The sequence below is a fragment of the Vespa velutina genome, chromosome 8 (assembly GCF_912470025.1).
Source record: "Vespa velutina chromosome 8, iVesVel2.1, whole genome shotgun sequence".
Lineage (NCBI taxonomy): Eukaryota > Metazoa > Arthropoda > Insecta > Hymenoptera > Vespidae > Vespa > Vespa velutina.
Window position 1 is genome coordinate 3393368 of NC_062195.1, and position 19562 is coordinate 3412929.

The 19562-nt window shown below is 37.8% G+C and overlaps 2 long non-coding RNA genes across 4 annotated transcripts in view; one reads left to right on the top strand and one right to left on the bottom strand.

The window, feature by feature from the left end:
* Positions 1–19562, top strand: part of LOC124950917 — a 349196-nt gene that overhangs the window by 137960 nt on the left and 191674 nt on the right. Inside the window, exon 3 of one of the 3 annotated variants that reach the window (XR_007101476.1) lies at positions 6179–7048. The exons of the other annotated variants lie outside the window; for them this stretch is intronic. This is a non-coding gene — a long non-coding RNA (uncharacterized LOC124950917). Of the gene's footprint in view, positions 1–6178; positions 7049–19562 lie in introns of those variants that run through there. 3 annotated transcript variants of the gene reach the window in all.
* The window catches only part of LOC124950919, a 130749-nt gene that overhangs the window by 96519 nt on the left and 14668 nt on the right, over positions 1–19562 (bottom strand). The window lies entirely within an intron of this gene.

Sequence of the window (19562 nt, forward strand, 5' to 3'; positions counted from 1 at the left end):
ATATCAGAAAGATTTAGTATTTAGTATATTAGAGAGTGAAAAAATCTTACTAATATCATAAAGTTGTGCTTCGTTTGGCCAATTTGACTCTCTCTCTCTCTCTCTATCTCTCTCGCTCTCACTCTTTCTCTTTATCTTTTTTGCTGATCATTGAGCAACGACGAATAGATTGAAATTCTGGATTGTGATATTCGAGAAACATGTAGATAAACGATGGAATATTCGATAGATTCGATCGGTACTATACTATGTTCGCATATAACAGAACGGATATGGAGTTGCTCTGCTTGCGTAAAAGAGGAGAAGGAGGAGGAGAAGGAGGAGGAAGAGTAGGAGGAAGAGGAGGAAGAGGAGGAGGAAGAGGAGGAAAAGGACGTGAGTTATCGAGTAAACGATGAAAACGAAATGGAACGGTCCGGATGACAGGTCGTGACGGATGGTACCTCGGAGCTTCTCCAACCACTATTATGTAAATTTCATTAGTTTTTTTTTTTTTTTTTTTTGCGTCTACTTAGTCCTCGCTCTGAGAACGAACGAGCACGCGAGAGGAGCTTCTGGAGTGGCCCCTTTATTAGCTCTCAGATTTCTTTTTTACTGACGCTGTAGTTCTTGTCGCTTCTTGTCACGATCCACATTGTATGTACTAGAGGATTCACCATGGAAAGAGGTAGTTTCAACATTCCCTCTCTCCCTCCCTCTCCCTCTCTCTCTCTCTCTCTCTCTCTTCTTTACACTTATTTTTTTTTTTTTTTTTTTTTTTTTTTTTTTTTTTTTTTTTTTTAATTCCAATATACGAAAGTATTTCGCACAACTGTCAACGCATTCTACTCTTTACGACTCCTTTCTCGACTCTAAAAATGTCACGGCGCAAACGTGTAGATGTTTAAGTGCACACTTGAGACTCGCGAATATTTCAGATTTTCATCGAGATTAGACATATATGATGCGAGTGAAGATCTATTGTCGGGAATATCTAAGATTTCTTTTTCTTCTTTTTTCCTTTTAATAAACATACAGATAAATCGATTTGAATATGTGTCTTTGTCTCTCTCTCTCTCTCTCTCTTAGTATAAGACTTCAAATCATCCTCTCGAATATTTCTTGAATTCCGATATTCCTTCTCTTTGAAAATACGTGTTTTCCTCGTTCGATATATTATGAAAAAGAGAATGCGTGATCGGAATGATTTTTGAAACAAGTTTGAATAAGAGAAATCCTGCGGATATTTTTTAATATTGGAAAATGAAATTAGTTCGAATGATTAGCCGTATGCGTGATTTATCAAAAACAATAGAAAGAAACGGAAGGAACGTTTGCCCTGGTCGAGAAGTTCGATGCAACCCCTAAATAAGGTTTGGGTTGAGATAGCGACGGCAACAGCCGCGTCCAAAGCACGACCACCCTGTATGAATAAATTCATGATAAAGGAGTTAGACCAAGGGTAAAGAGAGATAGAGAGAAATGTGTATATATACATGGACTTTCATAAATCATTGGAGTAACATCGAGGTCTATAAATGAACGATAATTAGAACTTTAAAATAAATTAAATGTGTATAGAGGAAAAAAAGAAAAAGAGAAATACGAAGATGAGAATAATATAATCGATATTATATCGAGAAATATATCGAGAAATATGAAAATAAGTATAACATAATATGATATTGTCGATATTATCGAAACAATTTTATATTTCAAATTAAACCTTAAAAATAATTCGTTTTACAAATTAACACACATATATATTTATTGTACGTGATAAATATGGATTGTATGGAATAAAAGCTACCGAAAATTAGTCTTGGTATGACTTGGAGTGAAAGAGATAGAAAAACAGACAGAGAGAGAGAGAGAGAGAGAGAGAGGGAGAGAGGGAGAGGGAGGAGGAGAGAGAGAGAGAGAGAAGGGAGAAACGAGACGATGTGGCTAATCCAAAACAATGGAATGCACGGCCAGGGTAAGCGAATTAATCTTTCACGTTGCCGGATGCACAATAGGCCAACGAAGTTACACGATAATTACGCGTGGGATTCGTTATTGTGCGTAATTTCGAGCTGCGACCGTTTCGGAATTGTACCGGCGGTTAACTTCAAAGGGAGAACATTCGTTTCGGGCAACGTCGAGCTTCGCGTCACGCTGAGAATCCCTTTTTGGTAAGTTTATTCGATTTTCTTTCGGGATTGTATGTGTACATGGAAGCGGAATAGTCTTTTTCTATGCTACCAAAAGGAGAACAATAAAAATACTATATATATATATGTAGTTATATATTTTTTCTTTTTTCTATGCAAAGCAAGCAAAGAGCCAACAATATTATAGAAAGCTTTGCTATATAATTGAATTTTTGGTCGGTCGAGTTTTTTTTAAATTTGATTATTGTCTATCTATCTATTTTTACATATTCAAGAAAGTCCCATATTGTAAGTTCTCTTTGTTTTTTTTTTCGTTTTTCTTTTTTTTTTGTTTTTTTGTTTGTTTGTTTTGATATCTTTACTATTTCCAGTGAAATATTGAAAGATATGAAGAGGTCAGATTTTTTCTTCTTCTTTTCTTTTTTTTTTTTTTTTTTTTTTTTTTTTTTTTTTTTTATTCCATTTACATACGTAGATAGATACGTCTTAATACTACGAATTTGTCGCATTTTGACTTATCGATCATGAATTTCTTCTCGGTGATTTAAAAATCTTTTTTAAATCGAAGTAAAATACAAAGATATCTTCTTTAAATTGGTCGAGAAGTCAAACATCAGTCATTTTATTTAAAATGGGCACTCTCGGGCGAACTATGCGTTCAGAAGGATACGATCACCCTCTCTCGAGATAAGATTATTCTTTTTCGAGTCTCGCCCGAGGAAATTCGCCAAATAGGATGGAGAGACGGCGTTGGGCATTTAGACGGGACGATAAGGTCGACTCGATGTTCTCAAAACGGAAATTGGACTCCGTGCCGCTAAACGTCGTCCCATTGTCGTACGAACAAAAGTTCTTATAATAAGATCGGTTCGTGTAATATTATATTTGTCGTAGAAATTTTCACTCGATATTTCTTGATGATATCAAAAAATTCGAAGTTACTTTCTCGTGTATCGATCGGAAGTCGATGCGATGCTCGGAGTTCTCTGTCAAGCCCTTAATAACAGAGCGTGCGCTTCGTTTACTATGTAATACAGGGGCAACGTCTACGACGTTATTTCTCGCTAGGCAATTTTCCGCAATACCTACCTAAGTTCTCCTTCCGCCATTTTTCGTGGAATCATTCTCATGGAAAGCCGATGCACCGATGCACCTGTTATTCGCCTTCGATATACCATTGCTGCAATCACTCGCTTATTCTTTCAAAGCGCGAGACGCCGTCGTTCTTTTTTTCTTTCTTTTTTTTTTCCTTTTTATTTTTTTTTTCTTTTCTTTTTTTTTTTTTCTTTTTTTCTTTATTTCTTCCTTTACCTCGTTTCCGCGAGAACGGTCGCACCTGAACGCGAGAAATATTCCATTTTATACTTTAATAAATTCCGATAAATGATATTGCTCGTCGAATCGGATGCATGTGTGTACTATTTGCGAAAATTGGATGAAAATTAAGTTTATACATTGTCTGATTTATGGGAAAATGTTCCAGCGTAGGTTGAGTCGTTGATCAGAATCTACGTTTGTATATCCTTATGCGTTGAATTTAGCGAAAACAAGGGCGTGAATGCAAGAATAACGAAAATTGAATTTCCGATAAAGAGGGGTTATCCATTTCGCTTTTAACCGTCAATCCTGAAGCGTAGCACTTTTGTGCTTCCCGCGTATAAACAATATTAAACGTCGCGGACGATACAAGTGCTTTTGTGTATGTTTATGTGTGTCACTACGTACACGTACGTATTTCTACGTCAGAAACCGTTTCCACCGTTTTACGCTTTGAACGAAATTGTCCTCGATGGTGGAGGTGCGCGGTGTGCCATCTGCGTCTACAAGAGTAATTACGTTTTGCGATCGTACTTCCGTGTATTCCGACGTTAAAGCCCGCGCGTATTTGCGCATTACGGCGATGCAGTAACGTACAAAATGAAACCGAGCGAAATTTTGTCCTCAAAAAGTAAGTAAAATAAACTGTATGTACGAGCGATAATCGAAATGGAGAATTACTTGGGGAACATATAATAGAAAGAGAGTTTCCAAAAAAAAAAAAAAAAAAAAAAAAAAAAAAGAAAGAAAGAAATGTCCATTTGAGCAATATATCTACATATTATATAGTGGCCACGTTTACGCGAAAAGCGGTTCGACGAGACTCGCGATCGTCCCCTATCTCCTGACTCAGCTCGTGTAGCGCACGCTGCTAGAAAAATGACGGCGATTGAATTTCAAATCTGGACCCACGATCGGACGACTTTTCCCGATCGTTTGATCTGGTATTTAAAACAGCCTCTGCTTTCTTGAATCTAGAACGCCATACACCGTAATCTCTCGAGCGTCCGTTTGTGACGATAGAAGAGTACGGTTGTTGGATCGAACGTTCAAATCGATAGATAGATCGATCGTTCGTTCGTTCGTTCGTTCGTTCGTTCGTTCGATCGATCGATCGATCGATCGATCAATCGATCGTTAGTTCGTTCTACCTTTATCGATAATATACTAGCCGAACGTGGTACGTTATATTTTACGTTCGCTCGGGCACACGTACAAGACACGATTCTCTCGTTCTCGTTCCATTGTCGAGAGCAACGCGAGAATCTATGTATATGTATAACCTCTGATTTTCATGGCTCGCGACGAAAGAAACGCGTTGTTACGAACGTTTTGTTTTCGGCTTTCCGTTCCACTTTTTGTTCCGCCCACACGTCGTCCGATCGAATCCGTAGGAGCCACTGAATGAATACGAATTATCGTATTAGAATTTGAGCCTTTCTCGAAATTCGTTATTTATTCTGGCACAAACGATAAGCTCGTATTGATTTCGAATTTGCGTTGATTCTCAATAATAAATACGTTTATGTATTACCATATATGTATATACACGTTAGATACGTATCGCGTATGAATAATATCAAAAAATGATTTCTTTACGTTTACACGATTGAGTTAATCAAGCAAAACTTTTAACCAAAAAGGTTAGGACCATTCAGAGTTAACAGACTTTGAATCATTCTCTTGAACAAAATTTAATCCTAAAAAGGTGAGAGAAAAATTTTGCGACGGTGATAATATTAAAAGAGTAACCGAAATCAAGGAGATCCATAGGATTCCTCCTTTTCTATCGCCCATCGTTTCTTTGTTAAAGGGACTCTGTAAAAGAAAAAAATGAAAAAAAAAAAAAAAAAATATATCATTCCCACTCATTCCCTCCCCTTCCTTTCTTTTTGGGCTCTTCGTCTCAACTTCGAGTAAACGTTCCTAATGCGGCAATGAATTCGTATTTGTCCAGGACGTTGAAGGTGTCTGGAGGTGAGACGAGGAAATAGAAAGAGAAAGAGAAATAGAGAGAGAGAGAGAGAGAGAGAGAGAGAGAGGTGGTGAGATGAAGAGAGAAAAAAAATGAAAGAGAAAGAGACGAAGAAGGAGGTGGAAAGGCAGTCGGGAAATTCACGTGCAAACGAGACGTACACCCTAACTCGCTTAATTTCGGGTGAAGAACGAGCGCTCCTCGTTCTCTGCGAGCTTTTCTACGCGTACACGAATTTTACCTTTAGAACTCCCTCTCACTCTCGCTCTTTACCTATTTCGAGCGCACACTCGAATGATTCTCCCTCTTTCGCCTCCTTCTCATCCTCTTTCACTCTCTCTGTCTCTCTCCCTCTCTCTGTTTGTCTGTCTATCTGTCTATTTATCTCTCTCTCTCTCTCTCTCTCTCTCTCTCTCTCTTTCTTTTCTCTCTCTTTCTCCCTTTTTTGGATTCTCGCATTCTCGTTTCAACTCCTTTAGTTCACTGAAATTTTTTTCGAAAAAAGACGAGAATTATCCTAACGAATTCCCCTGTTAGCCGACAATGTTGTAATGTAGTCTCCACTATCCGTTTTGCGATGTCGTTTCCCCCATGTCTTCGTAGAATTTTTATTCTGCCGTTCAAGTGCAACGAAAATAATCGTATAACGATTTAGCGAAATGACTATTCTTAATTTTTTTTTTTTTTTTTTTCCTAAGATTTGATTAACAAATAATTGACTGACATTTGATCCATTATTTTTTTCTCGTTTCAGGTAAGTACGAACATTCTGCCCGTTCTGCTGTTCGTCGCGACATCATTTTTTGACATCTTCAAAATGTTCCTTCCCGTGAGAAAAAGGGATAAAAACAAAAAAAAAAAAAAAGAAAAAAAAGTAAGAAACACAAGGAAACAAATCGACGATCAAACGATAAGTAAAAATATCTTCTCTATTGTAATCTAATTTCATAAGTTATTATCTTTCCTTAGGCATCGTAATCCTTAACTCGATAAAAGACATATTTTTCAATCACTCTGAATAATAAAAATTTTCATTTGTTTAGAAAAAGAAACTATGAGATATTATCTTCGTAATAAAACGTGTAAGTAGTTTGACGATCTAGTTTTCGTAGTAGCGTTGGACTACTCGTTTGTACGGGACGATTTGCGAGGTGCGAAATTCGTGCTATTGCACTAACACGAGGACGACTAAATTGCTCGCTTAATTGTAATTCTAAAGCTCGGGGCCAGCGATGCGTGATACATTTTTAATACTGCAGGACATCAATCCCGCATTAGCGCGGAAATATCCTACCGCCTGGCGCGCTTCGTGATTCGTAGGAAAAAAATATTGGTGTGAGGAAGTGTGAGAAAAAGGGGGTTGGGAAGTATACTTTCGAAGATCTAGAATTGCGCGACACGTAACGACCTTTCCCGAGACCTTCTTCTTACCGTTTCACTCTCGTGCCCCACAGGGGTGCTTTCAAAACGAGGACATTAACTTTACGGTTTCTAGATTGCGCAAGAAAGAAATGAAAAGCCGAGCTTTCTCTCTCTCCCTCTCTCTCTCTCTCTTTCTTTCTCTCTCTTTCTTTTACTGACAGTCTTCTTTTTTCGTTTATTTTCCGTCCTTATTTCGAAAAGACGCTCTCTTTGAAGACGTTTCAAAGGAAAAGAAAGAGAGAGAGAGAGAGAGAGAGAGAGAAAGAGAGAGAGAGAGAGAGAGAGAGAGAGCATGAAGGGAAGCGACGCGTCGTCGGGCGACTTCGAAACTTTTGTGAATTCCCAGCGATATAGGAAAGAAATAATCAAGCGTTGTTATACTCTTGGCCGCGTGAGCTTTCTGAATTCTTGAGAAAAAACATGAGAAAGGAAAAATACAGCTTGAATGTTTCTAGAAGAAGAAAGAGCATTTCTTTTTTTATTTATTTTATTTTTTTTTTTTTTTTCCTTTTTTTTTCTCTCCTTTCCTTCGTTCCTTACCTTTCGTACCACTTATTATTTTTATATATATGGTAAATTTAAACAACGAAAAAGAATTGATTCAGACTTTATATTCTAACGATTTACATTTGACTATTTCTTTTGACTATTTGTTTCTCTTGAGAGATATTCTAATGATGGAAAATGAGGATCGATGAGAAAGCCATCGTTCATGATTATCCTTGATATAATCCTAACGCATCTTATTTTTCCTCAGATTTACATTATATGGATGGAATAGTTTAAAGCTTGCACAAGGATATTTGAAAATATATTATAGGGCTATTTAAGAAATAGGATATAAGCCTATCGAAATAGAGAAGCATTATGAAGGTGAATAAATATGTATGCGTACATACTACGAAGGGTTTAGAGGGATGAGGTTTAGAGGGATGAGGTTCAGAGGGATGAGGTTCAGAGGGTCGAGGGGGCTCTCTTGGAAGATAAAGGGCAACCGAGAAGTAAGAATTCGATTATCTCGACGGATGCTCGAACTTCTCTCGGATTTCCTGGTGCGGATAATGGAGCACTCTTTGAAGAAAGCTTTCGCGCGCGAACGAGATACGCTCTAGCTTACCCCTCTCTCTTCTTTCTCTCTCTCTCTCTCTCTCTATCTCTCTCTCTCTCTTCATCCTTCTCCCTTTTTCCGCGCGAGAATTCAAAGCTTTTGGTGAACGGTGGAGGATAAAGCGATAGAGAGGAGAGAAGAGAAGGAGGAAGCAAATGCAAGAGGGCTAGATAGGCAGGGGAGAACAACGGTAAAAGGAACGAACAATACCCGAAATTTTAGTAGAAAGTGGAAAAAGAGAAAGAGAGAGAAAGGCAAAGGGTGAAAGAGAGAGAGAGAGAGAGAGAGAGAGAGAAGAGAATGAAAGGAAAGGGAGTAAGCGAGATGGATGACTGTGTCTTTACACGCGAAACGAGTAGACGGAATTTCAAGGGGTGGGACACATTTGACGGATCTTCTATGGCTTTTGCCTTTTCCACAAATACGCCTTTTAATGTACGCTAAATATTTGTGGTCCTTTCATTGTGCATAAGTCCGTAAAAGAGACAAGGAACAAAGAACGTGAGTGCTGCCGTCAACCAAATGTGCTCCCATTACGACCGAAGATTATTTTTTTTTCTTTTTTTCTTCTTTTTTTTCTTTTTTATTTTTTTTTTTTTTTTTTTTTATCTTTCGTCTTTTCGGATGTACGTTTTTGAATTTACGTTTTGAAACGAGAAAAAGATCGACGTATGAGCTAAAGATGCAAATTTATCGAACGATTATCCTTTCACTTTTTGCCCTTATCCGATACGATGCTTAGAATTTGCAACAAGTTTAACGATTCTCGTATCTTATATATATATATATATATATATATATATATATATATATATATATATGTATATATATGTATATACATACGAGTATATCAATGTGTGCGTAAGAAAAAGAAAAGTTTTTCGGTTTCGATCCTATACGCAGCACGATCTTCTCGTGCGAGCATCGATCAGTCCATCCATCACATCGTATCTTTTTGTCGGCGATCGGCAGACCGATGTAAGAAGACTTAATCCACCTCACGTAGGGAGGTATCGTCATTCGTTAAAAGATGTTTTATACTCCTCGCTGTCTCCGACTTTTTACGCCATCGTCGTCGAAACTTGTCTCGTTGAGGAGTTAACGGTTTGAATGAGTTTCGGCAGAAGCGTAAAATATCATAAAAGTAAAATTGACGTAAAATAATATTGACGTTATTGGATTCGATTAAATTGTTGTATTAATAAAGTCTGAAAGAAGAAAAGGAAAAAAAAGAAAAAAAGAAAAAAAGAGAAAAAAAAAAACAAAAGGGAAAAGGAAAAGAAATAGAAACATAAAGTACCGTCGTAAAGTATCGTAGAAAGCTCTTTTTTATTTGATTTGATTTTGCACGTAAAACAAAAGTTAAAAAAGAATAGCGATAGTAATCGAATCAAATAAAATCAAGGATGCATTTTTTTTGAGCTAGGTCAACGATAGAGAAACGGAGTTTTAGCAGTGCGTAACGGTTCTGTGTTTCTGAATTCCAATAGAGGAAGAGAGGTAAATTGAAAAGCTGCCGATAGTCGGAATCGGTCTTTCTCCTCGCGTAGGTATCCCTTTTCTCTCTATCTATCTCCCTCTCTTTCTCTCTCTCTCTCTCCCTGTCTTTCTCTCTGCAACACGTACACGATACACAAACGTACGCACACACTGTAGTTGGGTGGCACTACATTGTTGGCTTAACTGCTCGTGGAAAATTGGGTGGGCAAAGCTTTGACAGGTTGTTTGGTAAACACGGTTCGCGTTTGCGTGCAAACTATATAGGCTGCAGCAGTGGCAGCACCGACGACAGTGGTGGCAGCGAAGCCTATCCCTACTTGTGATTTGCCAGTGCTCCCTTTCAGCTCGTGTTACCATAGAAAATAGCCCCATTACGCTACCGGTTTCATGTGCTATTGCCGACAACTCCGAACGTATTCCTTTGCCATAGCGAGAACAAGAAAATTTGAGAGATCCTCGTAGAACGAAACTAGCAGAAGATCTTTTTATTCTGAACTTCTCTATGAAAAAGAATTCTTCTTTCTTTCTTCTTTCATTCTCGTCTAAGTTCATCGAAGAAAAACAAGAGAACCGGTGCTCAGAGGAAACCACGTGGAATATTGCCAACTTTGTGCACGGCCGACGATCGTAGAAATTTACACGTTCGCGCCTCATTATGCGAACGGAGCCAGTTCTCTCTCTCTCTCTCTCTCTCTCTCTCTCTCTCTTTCTCTTTCTCTCTCTTTTTCTTTTTGTCTTCCTTTTTTATCTACTTTCCGAGTTACCAAGCGGACCGGAGCAATGTAACACCCTCGGTCCGTTCGTTTTTTATTCTTGGCTCGAAGTACCACCTTCCTTGCCTCCTGTCCGCGCCTTACGTGCCTTCCAAGTTTCTGCTTCAGTTTGGCACCGGAGGAGAGAAATTGGATGGCTGCAAGTTAGTCGAGGTTGAATTTTTGGAACAATAGAATCCGCCATGCGAAGGTGAACGTGTAAGTGTCCCCCATGGAGACCTAAGCCTCTGAAGACGATACGACGGTAAAAGGTTTGAGGAGAAGGTGAAGAGATAAGAAAAAAAAAAAAAAAAAAAAGATCGAAGGAAGGTCGAGTATATCGACGTGCCGTCGCGTTTGACCATCTTAAAAGGTCCTCTTTTCCTTCGAAACCTTCTTCTTTCCTTTTTCGATTCTATTTCTTTTCCTTTTATTTCTCTTGTATCTTCGACAAGAAGCCATCGTAGAATGGCATTTTCTACTTTACAATTCCTTTATCCTTTACAGTCTCTTTAATTTTATCTTTTGCCTTACATCATCGTAAATATCTTATATATACGTTTCGATGAGAATTATTTCATTATTTCGATAACTGACAATTATGGAATCTTCAATGTCGATCAATGAAAAAAGAAAAAAAAGACAAAGAAAAAAAAAAAAAGAGGATTTATTTTTCAATTGAAAATTGAATTCTAACAATGAAATTCCAAGAATCCTTTTCTTCTTTCCTATCAATGATACTCTCGGATTCTTTTGACAGTTTATCGATTATACCTACCTGTAAAAACAACGTTCACCGATCGGCATGAAGTGTAAATTTAGAAATTGTCGTGACGCGGCTACGTAAAAAGATAATGCAAATCGATTGGTCGAGCTGTCTCGATGTTGGCTACCAACGGAGGTTCTAGTTATAGACTGAAATCAAAGTTCAATTAACTTTTCTGACGGCGAACAATCGGTGGCTGATGAAGCGGCCTACACGACGATCACGAATCGAAATTTCTGATAGGAACACACCGTTCTATTAATGTGTCCCCGCACGTACGTGCATCTACACATAGAACATATAGTACTAGGAACATAGGATATAGATCTATATATGTGCGTGTGTGTGTGTGTGTATAGGAAGATCCATAGGTTCACGAACAGGACAATGTATTTTTTTTTGTTTCTTTTTTTTTTTTCTTTTTTTTTTTTTTTTTTATTTTCACGGTGCGATGCGTTTGAAACTATGGATTAAAAAGAAAAAAAAAAAAAGAAGAAAAAAGAAAGGAAGAAAAAGAGAAAAAAATACTCGTTTGCTTTTATTCGTTCATAAGACAATTACATATCTACGAATTTGTATGCTAATGCGTTTCAACATAAAAATATAAATTATTATATTAATTGTATATTTTTCTCAGATCTATTTCAAATTGAATTTCTCAAACTAAATGATTCGATTTTTCTTCCTTGCGTTTGCAAGATTTATGATCTAAACATATACATAGATACATAGGTAATTACGTGGTTATGTGTTATTTTAAGTTTTCATCATGGTAAAACGGTAAATTTTGTGCTAGTCGTGCGAACGACATTATCGCGAGCAGTCGAGCGATAAGATAGATTCAAAGGGCCGTAAGTTTCTTCGGCGGTAACGCGTACGATGGAGGACGAGAGATTTTAGGAAAGAGAGACAGAGAGACAGAGAGACAGAGAGAGAGAGAGAACGGTTCTCTATTCTTTTGTCGTAGGCCCGGTGACAAACGCCCTGGCGTTAAGTTAAGAGGGGCTTACGAGAAACATAACAAGCATCCTTGTTTCGTGGTAATTACGTGGGTTGCTATGGTCGTTAGACAAAATTAATTAGAAACTATGTTTCTCTTACGGTCGGCTACATTATAAAAGAATCCGATGGATTTAATAACTTAACATATTTTCTTTTTTTTTTTTTTGTTTTTTTTTTTCTAGACAACGAAAGCTTACGAATTCAAATGGAATATTTCCTTGCTTTTGAAAAGATTTTAGTTTGATTTTGAAATACACGGATTGTGCTATTCTTTAGATATCGAAGAAACGATTCGTTTCAACGAAATTCCTTAGAAATATTCAACCTTCCCTCCCCCCTTACTCCCATCCTGTTAACCACCACTACCACCTCAAGTCGAGAAAATGTCTTCGAAGCGAGAACGGAGAAACGAGGGATGTTGGAAGAACGATACCGTTAGAAGTAAAAACCGTAGGAGCACTGAAAATAGTCGTTAAAGTCGCGTCGTAAATTATGCAAGCATACCCGTCGGCTTTTCCACTCAAGATGCTTTCCGTCGTTGCTAGAATTCCATGGAAGAACATAGCAACGAGGGGATGTGTTCACGGACCGTTACGTCGCGATTACGTGCCACTTTGAACGCAGACAATACGTATTCTCTTCTCTCTGCTATGATTCGGTAGAGACATGGGAAAAGGTATAAATTCTCGTACAATTATTGTGTATAGTAATCGAGGATTTTAGAAAGCGAAGGACGACGATCGAATAGTACATAAACGTTGTTCACCTGCATATATATATATGTGTATATATGTACGAAAAATAATTTTATAACACAAGAGGCACTTTTTCGAGCTACCTACTACGACGTCATTCCAAAAGAGCGAAAATGACGATAATAATTTACTCGACAGCTTCGAAGTATATCCTTACGATAAATGCAATTCTTATCTTCAAGCGGACGCATGCTATGGCCATAATCGTAAAAGGAAATAATAAGTGTCGATAGTAGAAGGATATATACGCGTTCGTTGTAATCACGCGATTCACGAAGTAGCACGAGAATAAAGCCAGTCGTTCGGAGATAAACGTCTCGCACACGCAGCCTTAATATTCGAAGCTTTACGTTGCATATAATTTTGAAAGGAAAATTCCGGAAGGGAAGAGAGATCGTGCCTTCGACATTGTCTCGATTCTACCATAAGCTCGAGACACGACAAGGGCGGTGGCTGAGGGCGAGGGGCGGGGAAAGGGGGCTGTGGGAGAGAGTGGGAGACTGGAGCACGACCAAGAGAAAGAGGTAGGAGGGAGATTCAGTGGAAAAAGAGGAGAGAGTCTTTTGACATCGTCGACGATAATTTAAAGACCGTGCTCGAGATTGATCTTCCTCGTTCAGGTTCGTAGAAAATTTAAAAGGGGTGAGGATGAGGGAGGGACGAGGATTTATAATGTTAGAGAAATTCGAAGCATCCTGTTTATATACGTATCTACCTTATTTTCCATCTTATTGAATAGGGCATTATAATAATGGCGTGAGCTCCGTAATTATCGATTTTTATATCGAACATAGAAAATATTGTACTCATGAATGATTGTTATCGAAGCTTCTATTAATTTGATATTCCGGTCGGCGGATATGGTAAGAAAAATCGTAAGAAAATTCGACTCATTGTGTCCCACTGGTTTTGCATTCACCTCGTGATCGTCACTGGCGTCACGTCGATCCACTCGTAGAGAATATCACGTGTTTTTCAACTTTCCCACCCAGCTTCTATCAAAATGCGTATATTCAACCTTGTCAAGGATCTTCTTATTTTGTTGAATCCCGTACAGACTTCGCAATGCACGTATAATAAAAACGACAAAATTTTATTTGGAATTTTTTATGACAATGATATTCCATTCATCATTTCTCGACTTTATACTTGAAGGATTTATTTCAACATAATTTTATCCTAACTCGAACTACTTACATTCATTTCAGAAATATATTATCAATTCGTGAAATATTTTGAATGGCACACGATCCAAGAAATATTTACGATTGAACGGCCTTTTTCGTTCTTATTTTTTTTTCTTTTTTTTTTTTTTTTTTTTTTTTTTTTTTTTTCTTTTTTGTTTCCTTTTATATTAAAAATTTATATACAAAGTGCGAGAGATCGTGTGCTTAACATAAGAGAATTTGTTTTCCTCGGGATTTCTGATCCCAAATTGGTGATAGGGGGAAAAAAAAAAAAGAATATAAGCGTATGAAAGAGAGAAGAGCATGTGGGATGGGGTCCGGGGGGGGGGGGGAAGAGGTAAGAGGAAGAAGAAAGGTAAAAGGAGGACAAGTACGAACGAGTCTGGCTTTAAAATATGACGTTAAATATTCAGGCCCCTGTCCTCCACAGTGCTACCGAGTGTACTTGACGCCAAGGTGTAGAGCGTTTAAACAGCGCAAAATCTTCGTTAGGAAAGTTTTGAGTTCGCTTAGAGAGGAGAGTTTTTCCGAAATAATTCGATGAGCTGTTGATTTTAAAAGATCAATGTACCCTTTTTCTGATTGTCACTTAACATTTGAATCACGATTAATTCAAACATGCTCTTCATCGGGATCGTTTTTCGATCTCTTAACTGGATACCGTAGAAAAGGAGACGATACTCGAGAAAAAGAGACGAAGTGTGATAGGGAATGAGAGATACAAAAAAGGACGAAGCTCACGAAACGGTGCTTTTCGGTTAACCGCAAACTCGAAACCGTTACCGACAATAGACAACGAGCTCGCTTAGCAGATCTATTCTTCTCTTTTCTCCTTTCTTTTCTTTTATTTTTCGCTCTCCCATGTCCTCGGGTATCGTCCACAGAACTTTTTCTTTTTCACTGACGAGCTTAGGTACCATCGAGCCGCGCATCCTACATCGTATTCGTGCACGTGGTTTCACAAAAATGCGCTACGAAAAGGTCGGAAAACGAAGCGTCGAAGGATGTAGTACCTTTGCAACACGAGAGATCGCTTAACTGAAATCGCTGGTAATCAGGAATTCCTTTCTACGTCCTCCGAGTATTTACCAACTCGGAAAACGATATTCCACCTGAAAAAGATGAGAAACTATTTCCAATAGTTCAGACAATTTTAATCTTCCTTAAGATAGATGGTAATTCATTAGTAAGACGAAAATGAGCTTTTTCCGAAAATACGATTAGGACAAAAATTTCCAAGAGGAGGATTGTAGGAATAAGAGATTTTCGTCTACCGACGAGAAAAGTTGGCTCAATAGGTCCTAGTATAAGGTACCCGGAAGAAACAGCACGAATGCTCGTTACCATTCCATCCAAGCGGGTTGATGAATAATTAGAGCACTGGGTACGCGCCAGCACGCGCTGCACGAAGTTGTTGTTACGGTACCCAAAGTTTGTAATTGATTTTGGACGGCGTGGCTCCAGTCGGCGTGACAAATTAAAATCACCGCTTCCGCGGTTCGTGATAATAGAGTTATTATGTCTCTGGGCTGCTGCAATCCCACCCTGATGCGCGGAATGGCGCATCGCTCTCTTCAATCTACTACCTTACTATCTGGTCTCTACTATGATGTACCACAGAGCTGCCATATTTTGAAATTTTCCAACGGAGATCAGAGCTACGCTGATTTATTTTAGTTACCAACTGATCACAATTCCATTTTATCCACTCTCCGAATCGCTGTATCAGTTGATACAGTATATACACTTTTCTCTCTTTCTTTGCGGAAACAAATATGTGTTTTCTCTCTCTCTCTCTCTCTCTCTCTCTCTCTCTCTCTCTCTCTCTTCTTCAGAAACAGAGTTTGTCCACGATGGAAAAATAAATTTCGATGTTAATCATCTCAACCGACTCTTGAGTTAATCTCTTAACAGAGGATATAACGTGAAATGGAGACCGTAAAATCGATTGATCGAATTTTGTAATTTAAACTTTCCATTTCTCTCGACTATCTCGTAGTATTCCATCGATAATCGTTCGACGATACTTATCGTTTTGGATTATCAGATTCTATCACGGCATACCGAGGAAATTATTTGCGATTATCGATGCGTTATAGGAGAGGCATTAATTCTCGCCATTCTACCCCACCTACGGAAGGATTCAAGCGGATCTATCTCGACGTGTCCGCATTTCAGAGAGGTGCCATATTCACCTCCATGGAATCCTATAATACTACACGTCGAAGTAGATTCCTACGTCTATCTTCGGGAATTAGAAATGACTCTAGGATTGATTTATTTGTATTTAAGATCGATAATAAAGATCTATAAGGACTGATGGTTCTCTTATAGTAGAAAATCGATCGATTTTTTTTTTCTTTTTTTTTTTTTTTTTTTTTTTTTTTTTTTATTAAGAACGTTGAATATTCGACGATAGTAAAGGCACGATCATCAGAAGACAATAGATACTTACTTAAATCGTAGGTTTCAATACCTCCGGCATTTTCTAGTACGACGACTTCGTGCAAATAGTCACCGATACACGTTTATCGAGCGTGCATCTAATACATCCAAATATGAGAGAACATCGATGTGTATCGACGCGTATCACGCATACAAATGCGCGTCGCTTCGTGTGCTCGAGATAATGGCATATAATTATAGGCGGGGTGGTTCGTGTTCTAAGCCAACAATTTTCGTTCGTTGCCTTAGACGGCCCACTCTCGTGTACCAACGATTACGTTTACAATGCGATTTTGTACGTGTATGAACGAAATGGACTCAGTAGTAGGTGGATATTTTTTTGCTATTGGCTCGATAAAAAGCAACCTGCTCGAGAGATGATATTCGATGTAAATGATAATTCATCCTTTTAACAGAATAGTTTCAAGTTAACGTTTTATCGAGTACTTATCAATGTGTCTTACGTGTCGTAAACGAGTGGAACGATCTCAATAGAATCTATCTATTTCTCGAAGAGTGGAAAACTTTTCAGTTTTGTCGAGGAGTCAAAGTGGAGTGAGATAGAGGAAGGGAGAACTGGGAGGAATAAGTAGGAAGAGAAGAGAGAGAGAGAGAGAGAGAGAGAGAGAGAGAGGAATAGAAAAGAGTAGAAACAGGGAAGAAGAAAACGGGACGTGGTGCTAGAAGTTTTGTGCCCCCGGCCGGCAGCATCGTCGAAACGAAGGCGCCTTCGTGAAAAGCCTTGAGAGACCGGAAGTCGCGACAAAGAGTAACTTCTATCGTTGGCTAGCTAGTGGTGTATACACGCCACTCTTTTTTTCGTTATTATTAATGAGACTCTCTTCCGAAAATTAATGACGCGCATCTCGTGGTAAGTGGAAAGCTTCGCGAAGATGAGAACACCCCCCGACCCCGTCCCCTTCCATCACGGCCTCATATAATATACGTATGTGTATAGTACATGTTAGAGAAAATAGGGAAGAAGATAGATTACTTCTTGAATCGGTGATCATTCAAATGCTCGACGATTATATAAATGTTCGAGAAAGGAATGATTTTCGTTTGATATTAAAATTAAAGAATGATCGTAAAGAAAACGTATATAACACTTTCTAGTATTTTATATTAGTATTGTACTCGTTCTAGAAATTTTGTCTCCTAATTTTACGTATATAAAATACTTCTTATCTGACCTTATTACCTCAATTCTACGACGAAACTAACTGAATTACAATGGCAAGACATTGCTCTTCCCTGTCCTAAACTTATCCGTAATGTTATCTAGAAGATATTCGTTATCTCTTCTATTTTTCCTTGTTTTTTTTTTCTTTTTTTCTTTTTTTCTTTTTTTCTTTTTCCTTTCTTAAACGAAATATCACGACGAATTTAGTTCTCGAGTTTCCATAGAATTACAATTGAAAACGTTCCTCCTCTTTTCATATCGAACGAATCTTTTTTTTTTTTTTATCTATCGAAGATAAAATTTTTCTCACTTTCTTAACTTCTATACATTTTTCAGATTCCTCTTTATTTTCTTTTATTAGTAGAATATCTTGCATGCATGTATGTTATGTACGTATGTATGCATATATGTACGTCAGTTAGATCGTGACAACTTCATCTCATACGCGTTATATTTCAATTTGTCCGGAGAATCGTCCTGACAAATATTGCGAATACTTCCCGTTTCCTTCTTTAATCTTACTTTTTTCGCTCCCTTTTCCATCTCTCTCTTTCCCTCTCTCTTCACTCTCTTTCTCTCTCTCTCTCTCTCTTTTTCTCTGTCTATCTCTCTTCCTTTGTATACTCACGTTCTCGAGCTTTTCCGTTCAAACGAAATTATTCGAGAAAACGAGAGAAAGAAGGAGGAGGACAGGAAGAATGTAGCATCTACTCAGCTTGCTAGACGCTCTTATTGTTTTAAAGCGGACAGGTTTATTTACTGCCCGAATAACCACGGAAAGCGCAGCGCACGCGCTCTATCAAATTGTTTGCCACTCAAACTCCACCGTGCATTTCATTCTTTTTACTACTACTTTTCCATATACATTATACATGCATACTAAGATATGTATATGTCTCCACTTTCGTGTGTACGCGAAATTTTTATTTCCACCGAGATTTATCTCGCTGATCACGAACGAGTACGAGCTTTGTGCATCGTGCCGAGCTTTATCAAGAGGATCCACCTGCGAGAGGATACGGAGGATCTTAAACGTCATCCGGAAACGAGTAGTCCTTGACATTATTCGAATTTCAAATAACCTCTTTACTTTTAATCTTATTCAACGATCGTTTTTCTGCAAAATGAAAATAAATTATTCTTGAAAGTTTAATCGAATTCTGATGTAAAGATACGTTTGTACTAACAACCGAAGCGCCATAAATCGAATATAAAACAAAGAAATCTATCCCGTTGTGTTCGAGAGAGCAAAAAGAAAGGGGAAAAAAAAAAAAAAAAAAAAAAAAGACAAAAAACCATTCGTAAAAATGAAATTGAAATACTATAATAAAAACGAAATCTCTCCGCGTGCTGTCACGTTACCATTATCTTTGGGAAAACTCTTGTAATCTATACGAGTAAAAAAGTAGGTACGAGAAGAGAAAGTGCTTCCAGGGAAGACTTTTTCTTTTTCTTATAGAGTCGTCGCGGTTCCTTCATGAAACTTTTTTATTTATGGAATTCTTGCGAAGAGATATCATTTCCCGTTGTCTACCACCCATCGAGTTTATTTTTCTTGGTTATTTTTACATTGGAAAATTTTTTAGAAACGTTCCTACTCATTATAATTGCTTTTAGGACAATCGTATTTCAATGTGAAAAATATTACTGATTTTATTCGTTTAATTATCGTGAAAACTGATATCGTAAGATTTTTCATGTTGAAAGGAAAACAAAACAATTTGTAATAATAAAATATTTATTGAATGGACTTTTTAACGTATGAAATTATTGATTTAATTTAGATCAAAATCATTAGAAATTAAATTTTTGTTAGAATAGAAAAATATGTACGTTCGTTTGTTGTATATGTTTCGATTTATCGCATTCGTTGAATAGTATATCATTTTGTCCAGTCATAGGTCAATACTTTTTCCATCTCAATTATTTGTTATTCAAGACACGTAAGAATTTGAAATATCCATCGAAGCGCATCTCTGTCCCATTTCTAGACCAACCCCTGTTTTACCCCTTTCTAC